The sequence below is a fragment of the Oncorhynchus keta genome, chromosome 36, assembly GCF_023373465.1.
Source record: "Oncorhynchus keta strain PuntledgeMale-10-30-2019 chromosome 36, Oket_V2, whole genome shotgun sequence".
Classification (NCBI taxonomy): domain Eukaryota; kingdom Metazoa; phylum Chordata; class Actinopteri; order Salmoniformes; family Salmonidae; genus Oncorhynchus; species Oncorhynchus keta.
In genome coordinates this window covers 25,047,716-25,059,744 of record NC_068456.1, presented here as the reverse complement: position 1 = coordinate 25,059,744, position 12,029 = coordinate 25,047,716, and positions in this window count along the sequence as shown.

Sequence of the window (12,029 nt, the reverse complement as noted above, 5' to 3'; positions counted from 1 at the left end):
TACTGAGTAGCAACATTTTCTAAAAACTGTTTTGGGGCATTGTGTGTAGATTAAGGAGGGGTGGAAAAACTATATAAGGAATTTTAGATTTGGGCTGTAACACAACAAAATGTGAAAAAAGTCAAGGGGTCTAAATACTTTCCGAAGGCACTGTATTTCAAAAGCCAGCAATAACTGACCAGCAAGTATTGAAGGAAACATCAATTTATTGCACCCATTGACTTCTATCATAATGACCTTACGAATAAAATGTTTCTTTTTGGCAGCTCCTTTTTTAGAATAAAACTGTTGCATCCAATGTCCCAACATTTGCTACTATGACATCACAGAATGTTCTGTTCTGTTTGTTTGTTACTCTTTTGCCTTCCTTCTCTCACATTTACATTACATTTACATTTAAGTCATTTAGCAGACGCTCTTATCCAGAGCGACTTACAAACTGGTGCATTCACCTTATGACATCCAGTGGAACAGCCACTTTACAATAGTGCATCTAAATCTTTTAAGGGGGGTGAGAAGGATTACTTATCCTATCCTAGGTATTCCTTAAAGAGGTGGGGTTTCAGGTGTCTCCGGAAGGTGGTGATTGACTCCGCTGTCCTGGCGTCGTGAGGGAGTTTGTTCCACCATTGGGGGGCCAGAGCAGCGAACAGTTTTGACTGGGCTGAGCGGGAACTGTACTTCCTCAGTGGTAGGGAGGCGAGCAGGCCAGAGGTGGATGAACGCAGTGCCCTTGTTTGGGTGTAGGGCCTGATCAGAGCCTGGAGGTACTGAGGTGCCGTTCCCCTCACAGCTCCGTAGGCAAGCACCATGGTCTTGTAGCGGATGCGAGCTTCAACTGGAAGCCAGTGGAGAGAGCGGAGGAGCGGGGTGATGTCTCCATGTTGGTTAATTGCCTCATCATCTTAGGTGCTACTCTATCCTCAAACTGGGTGGCAGTTAATTTACAGGCTAATCTGGGCCACCGTCTTCTTATCTCCACCCTATTTGTTGCCCTCATGGTTTTTTGTTGTTGTGGAACTACATGTCTGTGCTCTTCTTTAAAAATAAATGTTTTGGGAGGGTCTTTCCTTTCATTTCATGTATTTACACTTCAGTGTGTTGTTTTTAAAGGCTCCAGTTAGGCCTATACGAAACCAGAGTCCCTGTGCAGCTGTCAATTTTCCTGCAAAGCAGTAAATGCAAACTTGTAGTGTATTTGAGTTTTAAAAGGCTTCTAAGATTTGTAATTTTCACTTTGACATTTGAGACTTGATTTTACCTAATGCAAAGTGTATCAACCTCTACAAAATGTCCATTAATTATAATCCACATAATAATTTATATTTCCTGTTGCTGCAGGATTCTTTTCCTGCTGTAGTAAACTGGCTCAAATTAAGATCCTCCATCTGTAGTGTTTAGGATAGCAGTTGGCACATCATTCATCTGCATGGGACTTCATAGACTGTTCTCTCTGCTACAGCACGGCTAGCGGTACGATTCATCAAGTATGGAACCAACAGGACCCTGAACAGCGTTGAACCCCAAGCCATAAGACTGCTAAATAGTTAGCCTAATAGTTACTGAAGTCCCGAGCTGGAAGAAGGCAGTATTATAAAATTACATTTCTGTTTGCTTCCAAACCTCTAATTTCTTAAATTGTTGTATCAAGTTAAAATAAGTATTTTTCCTTTTTCAGTGGTCCATATGTTATATCCATGTATTTTGACACTCCTGAAGACCACCTCCAAGTCTAGTATTGATGCATTTGGTAATACAACATGCCCTTCAAATCAGTGTTAGTATTGTGGGATTATTTCCTGAGTAATTATTTCATTTATATGTCAGCTATACACAGTGCTAATATGTGGTGAATCTGTTTTACAGGAAATAACTGTGTTTACCTATTTCTTTACCTGATACAAATGATCTGTTTTCCTATTGGCCAATGCTTTGATTGTGTGGGGTTAAACTTTATTGATACAGGAAGTGACAGACAGTTCTAGTTCCGTGGCTGATGGTGTTTAATGTGGTTTGACCCGATAAAGCTGCTTAATAGTTATCAGTCTCCATCCAGTCCTTGCACCTACAGAAAGTCACCTGTATTCGGACACTTAATTTACAGTATGTTAGTCTGGCTCAATGTGAAGGTCCTCTTCACAGGTGTTTGCGTCTCATGAATTCAGCCATTAAATCTGTATTATGTAAGAGTTCGGTTTGTACAGACATTTGTAAAGAAATATTACTTGTCAGCACAAGGACAGCAATTACCTTATGCACCTGTATTAAACCCATAATAAAGATCTATAGAGTGATTGGAGTTATTGGAAAAGCCTAGAGGTGTCCATTGTCCCTTCATTACACAGTGTTGTTTAAGAAGAGGAGTTTGATCCCTGATAACAAGAGAACATATTGATCTCTATTTTCCAGCAATGCTGTCAACTACCAATAACCCAAAACGAGCAAGTGATTGTTCAAAACTCTTAATTTGTAATGTTGACAATTATGCAAACTAGTTTGTCTTTGCCCTGAGAATAATGTTATAGCTTGATTGAGTGAGTCCTGCTAAGTTTTAAACGATACTAACAGTACTTTGAATGCTTTAGCGGATGGACCTTTTATCATTGTTCATCTAAATGTACAGAGACATGTAAATATGCCCACCAGCAATATGTCTGCTAATGAGATGTCTAACCTCCTGATGGTTACCGCGTGTACGTGCTTAACTCGCTCGCTTAAGAAAAATTACAAGAAAGGGAACACTAGCAATATGCTGTGTGCAATGTGCATGTACTGAATTGAAGAGATTGTATGGGGGGATTGTCCAGATGGGGAAAACATTTATGGATTTGTGGTAATGGTGCATTGGCCTGACTCATCTAGAATTCCGCTATAATCCGATGTAAAACAATGACAATTGATATGAGATGTGAGTTTTAGTTGGAACCTATACTTGGCCATGGTCACAGTAATCTGAAAAGATATAGGCCTACCTTTATCTACAAACATCTACGACAAAAATCTCTGAAACTGGAAACACTTATCTCCCTGACTAGCTTTAAGCACCAGCTGTCAGAGCAGCTCACAGATTACTGCACCTGTACATAGCCGATACATTATTTAGCCCAGACAACTACCTCTCCCCCTACTGTATTTATTTATTTGGCTCCTTTGCACCCCATTATTTCTATCTCTACCTTGCACATTCTTCCACTGCAAATCAACCATTCCAGTGTTTTACTTGCTATATTGTATTTACTTTGCCACCATGGCCTTTTTTTTGCCTTTACCTCCCTTATCTCACCTCATTTTGCTCACATTGTATATAGACTTGTTTTTCTACTGTATTATTGACTGTATGTTTGTTTCACTCCATGTGTAACTCTGTGTTGTTGTATGTGTCAAACTGCTTTGCTTTATCTTGGCCAGGTCGCAATTGTAAATTAGAACTTGTTCTCAACTTGCCTACCTGGTTAAATAAAGGTGAAATAAAAAAAAGATATATCTCTGGAAGGTCTCTCAATAATCTCACTCAACTAATTTAATTTGGCCTCTTAAATCCATATTGTTGTGTGATTTGCCATGTAATTATAATTTGCAGCACATAGACCATGTAATAATCATTTAAGAAATGGAAGAGTAGAAAAGGTGATCTCCCAAAAATATCAAAAGAAAAATTGTTTTCTATGCATGGTGCTTTTATTCTTTAAAAAACTGACTCGTTTCGACTTTGTCAAAACTAGATTATTTGGTGGATGTGGCACCATCCTTTATGGGAACTGGGCCTCGTCTTTAGATTGACACAGGTGAAAAACAGGTGGACACATTAAACACTTACTGTCACGACTCCCACCGAAGGTGGCTCCTCTTCCTGTTCGGGCGGCGCTCTGCGGTCGTCGTCACCGGTCTACTAGCTGCCACCGATCCCTTTTCCCTTTTCTGTTGGTTTTGTCTTATTGGTTACACCTGTTTCTTGTTTAGGTTTTAGTTCGGCTATTTAAACCGGTGATGCCCGCCTGATTTTGTGCGGGCTTATTTCCTCTGTTTCTGTTTGTGGTTGTACGACTTTCTTGTTTTTTGGGGGCCGGTTTTGGGCCGGTCTTTGTTATGCGCCTGGTGTTTTGGCGTGACCGTTTTTCCTGCGCCGGCGCCTCTGTTCCCTGCGCCTGACTCCGCACCCACTACTCATAGAAGTGCATTACACTTACATTACAAATATCAGGGCAATTGACTCCCATCACTCGTGGGAATGGCCTATATGGATAGGGCTAAATTGAGATATTTCTTACAGAAGAAATACGGGAAGCAAAGGCATAACCATGGTATCAATTAAGAGGGAGATTATGTGAAAATGATTAGACTAAAGGTGAGGACACAACTGAATCCAAATATTACAGGGTTGATTTTTATGTGCATTTTACATTTACTGTAACTTTTGCAGCATTTGTTGATAACGAAGTCAGAAACACTATGGATGCATTCAGTAACATGATAAGAATATTGTTTGAAAATGTGAGGTAGGTGCAATATAAGACAAAATTATAAGGGTTTGAGTGAGAGGTCTAACTGGTGTTTCCATGTGGCCACACACCTGTCCAAAATGTGCAAAGTCATTTCAAATCAAATCAAACTTTATTTGGGTGTCGCAGTGGTCTAAGGCACTGCATCAGAGCCTGGGTTTGAGCCAGGAGGTCCATGGGGCAACGCACAATTTGTTTGGCCGGTAGGGATATCCTTGTCTCATCGCACACTAGCGACTCCTGTGGCGGACCGGGTGTAGTGCACGCTAACCAGGTCGCCAAGTGTTTCCTCCGACACATTGGTGTGGCTGGCTTCCGGGTTGGATGCGCGCTGTGTTAAGAAGCAGTGCGGCTTGGTTGGCTTGTGTTTCGGAGGACGCATGGCTTTCGCCCTTCGTCTATCCCGAGCCCGTACGGGAGTTGTAGCGATGAGACAAGATAGTCACTACTAACATTTGGATACCTCGAAATTGGGGAGAAAAAGGGGGGTAAAATTCAACAACAACAAAACACTTTATTTGCCACATGCGCCGAATACAACAAATGTAGACTTTACCGTGAAATGCTTACTTACAAGCCCTTAACCAACAGTGCAGTCAAGAAAAAAATATTTACCAAGTAGACTAAAATAAAAAGTAATAATAAAAAGTAACACAATAAGAATAACAATAAAGAGGCTATATACAGGGGGCAACTGTACCGAGTCAGTGTGCATGGGTACAGGCTAGTTGAGGTAATCTGTACATGTAGGTGGGGGCGAAGTGACTATACATAAGTAACAAACAAATAGAGAGTAGCAGCAGTGTACAAGAGGGGAGGGGGGGGTGTCAATGTAAATTGTCCGGTGGTGATTTTTATGAATTGTTCAGCAGTCTAATGGCTTGGGGGTAGAAGCTGTTAGGAGCGTTTTGGTCCTAGACTTGGCGCTCTGGTAATGCTTGCCGTGCGGTAGCAAAGAAACCAGTCTATAACTTGGGTGACTGGAGTCTCTGACAATTTTATGGGCTATTATGGACTTTCCTCTGAAAGCCCATATTAGGTCCTGGATGGCAGGAAGCTTGGCCCCAGTGATGTACTTGGCCATTCGCACTACCCTCTGTAGCACCTTACGGTCAGATGCGGAGCAGTTGCCATACCAGGCGGTGATGCAACCGGTCAGGATACTCTCAATGGTGCAGCTGTAGAACCTTTTGAGGATCTGGGGGCCCATGCCAAATCTTTTCAGTCTTCTGAGGGGGAAAAGGTTTTGTCGTGTTATCTTCACGACTGTCTTGGTATGTTTGGACCATGAAAGTTTGTTGGTGATGTGGACACCACTTGAAACTCTCAAACCACTCCACTACAGCTAGTCGATGTTAATGGGGGCATGTTCGGCCTACCTTTTCCTATAGTACATGATGAGCACCTTTGTCTTGCTCACATTGAGGGAGAGGTTGTTGACCTGGCACCACACTGCCAGTTCTCTGACCTCCTCCCTATAGGCCATCTCATCGTTGTCGGTGATCAGGCCTACCACTGTTGTGTCGTCAGCAAACTTAATGATGGTGTTGGAGTCGTGTTTGGCCACGTAGTCGTAGGTGAACAGGGAATACAGGAGGAGACTAAGTACACACCCCCGAGGGGCCCCAGTGTTAAGGATCAGCGTGGCAGACGTGTTGTTGCCTACTCTTACCAACTGGGGGTGGCCCGTCAGGAAGTCCTGGATCCAGTTGCAGAGGGAGGTGTTCAGTCCAAGAGTCCTAAGCCTAGTGATGAGCTTCGTGGGCACTATGATGTTGAACGCTGAGCTGTAGTCGATGAACAGCATTCTCACAAAGGGGTTCCTTTTGTCCAGGTGAGAAAGGGCAGTGTGGAATGCGATTGAGATTGCGTCATCTGTGGATCTGTTGGGGCGGCATGCGAATTGGAGTGGGTCTAGGGTGTCCGGGAGGATGCGGTTGATGTGAGCCATGACCAGCCTTTCAAAGCACTTCATGGCTACCGATGTGAGTGCCATGGGGCATTAATCATTTAGGCAGGTTACCTTCGCTTCCTTGGGCACAGGGACTATGGTGGTCTGCTTGAAACATGTAGGTATTACGGACTCGGTCAGGGAGAGGTTGAAAATGTCAGTGAAGATACTTGACAGTTGGTCCGCACATGTTTTGAGTACACGTCCTGGTAATCCGTCTGGCCCAACGGCTTTGTGAATGTTGACCTGTTTAAAGGTTTTGTTTACATCAGCTACAGAGAGCGTTATCACACAGTCATCCAGAACAGCTGGTGCTCTCGTGCATGCTTCAGTGTTGCTTGCCTCGAAGCGAGCATAAAAGGCATTTCGCTCGTCTGGTAGGCTTGCGTCACTGGGCAGCTCGCGTCTGGGTTTCCCTTTGTAGTCCGTAATAGTTTTCAAATCCTGCCACATCCGAGCATCAGAGCCGGTGTAGTAGGATTCACTTTGCTTGTTTGATGGTTTGTCTGAGAGCATTGTGGGATTTCTTATAATTGTTCGGATTAGTCTCCCACTCCTTGAAAGCAGCAGCTTTAGCTCGATGCGGATGTTGCCTGTAATCCATGGCTGCTGGTTGAGATATATACGTACAGTCACTGTGGGGATGACATCATCAATGCACTGATGAAGCCGATGACTGAGGTGGTGTATTCCTCAATGCCATTGGAGGAATCCCGGAACCTATTCCAGTTTGTGCTAGCAAAACAGTCCTGTAGTGTAGCATCCGCGTCATCTGACCACTTCCGTATTGAGCGAGTCACTGGCACTTCCTGATTTAGTTTTTGCTTGTAAGCAGGAATCAAGAGGATAGAATTGTGGTCAGATTTGCCAAATGGAGAGCGGGGGAGAGCTTTGTATAATATATATTTTTTCTTTAAAGGATTGTTTTTCCCCTGGTTGCACATGTGACATGCTGGTAAGAATTTGGTAAAACTAAGTTTGCCTGCATTAAAGTCCCCGGGCACTAGGAGCGCCACTTCTGGGTGAGCATTTTCTTCTTTGCTTATGGCCTTATAGAGTTGGTTGAGAGCTTCGCTTTGTGGTGGTAAATAGATGGCTACGAATAATACAGATGAGATGTCACGTTCTGACCTTAGTTCCTTTGTTTTGTCTTTTGTTTTAGTATGGTCAGGGCGTGAGTTGGGTGGGTTGTCTATGTTAGTTTTTCTATGATTTTCTATTTCTGTGTTTGGCCTGATATGGTTCTCAATCAGAGGCAGCTGTCAATCATTGTCCCTGATTGAGAACCATATTTAGGTAGCCTGTTTTCCTTTGTGTTTTGTGGGTGGTTATTTTCAGTTTGTGTGTCTGCACCAGATAAAACTGTTTCGGTTGTCACTTTGTTGTTTTGTATTTTTGAAGTGTTCAGTTTTCCATTAAAAAGAAGAAAGCTGCGCTTTGGTCCTCTCCTTCTTCCACCTCTGAATGCCGTTACAGAACCACCCACCAAAAAAGGACCAAGCAACGTGGTAACAGGCAGCAGCAGCAGCGGTCGCAGGACTCCTGGACACGGGAACGAGATCTGGACTATGTCACAACTTGGGAGGAGATAGACAGGTGGTCAGTCGACCCAGGGAGAATGCCGGAGCACGCCTGGGATTCTCTGGAGCAGTGTGAGGAGGGATACCGGCAAATGGAGTCAGCACGGTGGCGCGGAAGGAAGCCCGAGAGGCAGCAACCAAAAATGTATTGGGGGGGGGCACGGGGAGTGAGACGAGTTCAGGTAGGAGACCTGCGCCAACTTCCCGTGCTTACCGGAGAGAGAGAGGAACCGGGCAGGCACCGTGTTATGCTGTGAGGCGCATGGTGTCCCCGGTGCGGTACATCCCAGCTCCTCGTATCGGCTGGGCTAGAGTGGGCATCGAGCCAGGTGCCATGAAGCCGGCTCAGCGCATTTGGTCTCCTGTGCGTCTCCTCGGGCCGGTGTACATGGCACCAGCCTTACGCATGGTGTCCCCGGTTCGCCAGCACAGCCCAGTGCGGGCTATTCCACCTCGCCGCACTGGCCTGGCTACGGGAAGCATTCAACTAGGTAGGGTTGGGCAGGCTCGGTGCTCGAGACCTCCTGTGCGCCTTCACTGTCCGGTCTATCCGGTGCCACCTCCACGTACCAGCCCTCCGGTGGCAGCCCCCCCGCACCAGGCTGTCTCTCCTTCTTCTGCCTACAGGTGCTCCCTCCTCTCCGGCGCTGCCAGAGTCTTCCGTCTGTCCTGAGCTGCCAGAGTCTCCCGTCTGTCCTGAGCTGCCAGAGTCTCCCGTCTGTCCTGAGCTGCCAGAGTCTCCCGTCTATCCTGAGCTGCCAGAGTCTCCCGTCTGTCCTGAGCTGCCAGAGTCTCCCGTCTGTCCTGAGCTGCCAGAGTCTCCCGTCTGTCCTGAGCTGCCAGAGTCTCCCGTCTGTCCTGAGCTGCCAGAGTCTCCCGTCTGTCCTGAGCTGCCAGAGTCTCCCGTCTGTCCTGAGCTGCCAGAGTCTCCCGTCTGTCCTGAGCTGCCAGAGTCTCCCGTCTGTCCTGAGCTGCCAGAGTCTCCCGTCTGTCCTGAGCTGCCAGAGTCTCCCGTCTATCCTGAGCTGCCAGAGTCTCCCGTCTGTCCTGAGCTGCCAGAGTCTCCCGTCTGTCCTGAGCTGCCAGAGTCTCCCGTCTGTCCTGAGCTGCCAGAGTCTCCCGTCTGTCCTGCGCTGCCAGAGTCTCCCGTCTGTCCTGCGCTGCCAGAGTCTCCCGTCTGTCCTGAGCTGCCAGAGTCTCCCGTCTGTCCTGAGCTGCCAGAGTCTCCCGTCTGTCCTGAGCTGCCAGAGTCTCCCGCCTGTCCTGAGCTGCCAGAGTCTCCCGCCTGTCCTGAGCTGCCAGAGTCTCCCGCTCTGTCGTGAGCTGCCAGAGTCTCCCGGTCTGTCGTGAGCTGCCAGAGTCTCCCGGTCTGTCGTCAGCTACCAGAGTCTCCCGGTCTGTCGTGAGCCGCCTGTCACGCCGGCGCTGCCGGAGTCGTCCTTCACTCCGGCGCTGCCGGAGCCTCCCGCCTCATCTCCCGTCCATTCGGGACCCATGGCTAGGGTCCCCCAGTCGGAGGTCGGCGGCAAGGGTCGCCACTCGTAAGAGGCCACGGGGGCGGTTGAGGAGGCGGACAAAAACTGTGGTGAAGTGGGGTCCACGTCCCGCGCTGGAGCCGCCACTATAGGTTTAGGTTTCGCGGCCGGAGTCTGCACCTTTGGGGGGTACTGTCACGTTCTGACCCTAGTTCCTCTATGATTTTCTATTTCTGTGTTTGGCCTGATATGGTTCTCAATCAGAGGCAGCTGTAAATCGTTGTCCCTGATTGAGAACCATATTTAAGTAGCCTGTTTTCCTTTGTGTTTTGTGGGTGGTTATTTTCAGTCTTTGTGTGTCTGCACTAGATACAACTGTTTCGGTTGTCACTTTGTTGTTTTGTATTTTTGAAGTGTTCAGTTTTCCATTAAAAAGATGAACACTAACCACCCTGCGCTTTGGTCCTCTCCTTCTTCCACCTCTGAATGCCGTTACATGAGAACTCTCTTGGTAGATAGTGTTATCGACAGCTTATCATAAGGTACTTTACCTTACCTAGGAACTAACTCGCCCTCCAAATACACCTCTGCTGTTTTCAATCAAGATCTCAGCGATCACTGCCTCATTGTCTGCATCCATAATGGTCTGCGACCAAACGACCAGCCCTCATCACTGTCAAACGCTCCCTAAAACACTTCTGCGAGCAGGCCTTTCTAATCGATCTGGCCGGGCTATCCTGGAATGATATTGACCTCATCCCGTCAGTAGATGATGCCTGGCTATTCTTTAAAAGTGCCTTCCTCACCATCTTAAATAAGCATGCCCCATTCAAAAACTGTAGAACTAGGAACAGATATAGTCCTTGGTTCACTCCAGACCTGTCTGCCCTTGACCAGCACAAAAACATCCTGTGGCGTTCTGCATTAGTATCTGAACTTTTCAGGGAAGTTAGGAACAAATATACACAGGCAGTTAGGAAAGCTAAGGCTAGCTTTTTCAAACAGAAATTTGCATCCTGTAGTACTAACTCAAAAAAGTTCTGGGCCACTGTAAAGTCCATTGAGAATAAAAGCACTTCCCAGCTGCCCACTGCTCTGAGAATAGGAAAATAGAATAGGAAATACTGTCACCACCGATAAATCCACTATAATTGAGAATTTCAATAAGCATTTCTCTACGGCTGGCCATGCTTTCCACCTGGCTACCCCTGCCCCGGTCAACAGCCCGGCACCCTCCACAGCAATCCGCCAAAGCCCCCACCCTTTATCCTTCACCCAAATCCAGAGAGCTGATGTTCTGAAAGAGCTGCAAAATCTGGACCCCTACAAATCAGCCGGGCTAGACAATCGGGACCCTCTCTTTCTAAAATGATCTGCCGAAATTGTTGCAACCCCTATTACTAGCCTGTTCAACCTCTCTTTCGTATCGTCTGAGATTCCCAAAGATTGGAAAGCTGCCGTGGTCTTCCCCCTCTTCAAAGGGGGTGATACTCTAGACACAAACTGCTACCGGCCTATATCTATCCTACCCTGTCTTTCTAAGGTCTTCGAAAGCCAAGTTAACAAACAGATTACCAACCATTTCGAATCCCACCGTACCTCCCCCGCTATGCAATCTGGTTTCAGAGCTGGTCATGGGTGCACCTCTGCCATGCTCAAGGTTATAAACGACATCATAACCGCCATCGATAAGAGACATTACTGTGCAGCCGTATTCATTGACCTGGCCAAGGCTTTCGACTCAATCACCACATTCTTATTGGCAGACTCGACAGTCTTGGTTTCTCAAATGATTGCCTCGCCTGGTTTACCAACTACTTCTCAGACAGAGTTCAGTATGGCAAATCGGAGGGACTGTTGTCCAGACCTCTGAGAGTCTCTATGGGGGTGCCACAGGGTTCAATCCTCGGGCCGACTCTCTTCTCTGTATACATCAATGATGTTGCTCTTGCTGCTGGTGATTCTCTGATACACCTCTACGCAGACAACACCATTCTGTATACTTCTGGCCCTTCTTTGGACACTGTGTTAACTAACCTCCAGACAAGCTTCAATGCCATACAACTCTCCTTCCGTGGCCTCCAACTGCTCTTAAATCAAGTAAAACTAAATGCATGCTATTTTTTTTAAAATTTTATTTCACCTTTATTTAACCAGGTAGGCTAGTTGAGAACAAGTTCTCATTTGCAACTGCGACCTGGCCAAGATAAAGCATAGCAGTGTGAACAGACAACACAGAGTTACACATGGAGTAAACAATTAGCAAGTCAATAACACAGTAGAAAAAAATGGGCAGTCTATATACAATGTGTGCAAAAGGCATGAGGAGGTAGGCGAATAATACAATTTTGCAGATTAACACTGGAGTGATAAATGATCAGATGGGCATGTACAGGTAGAGATATTGGTGTGCAAAAGAGCAGAAAAGTAAATAAATAAAAACAGTATAAAAACAGTATGGGAATGAGGTAGGTGAAAAAGGGTGAGCTATTTACCTATAGACTATGTACAGCTGCAGCGATCG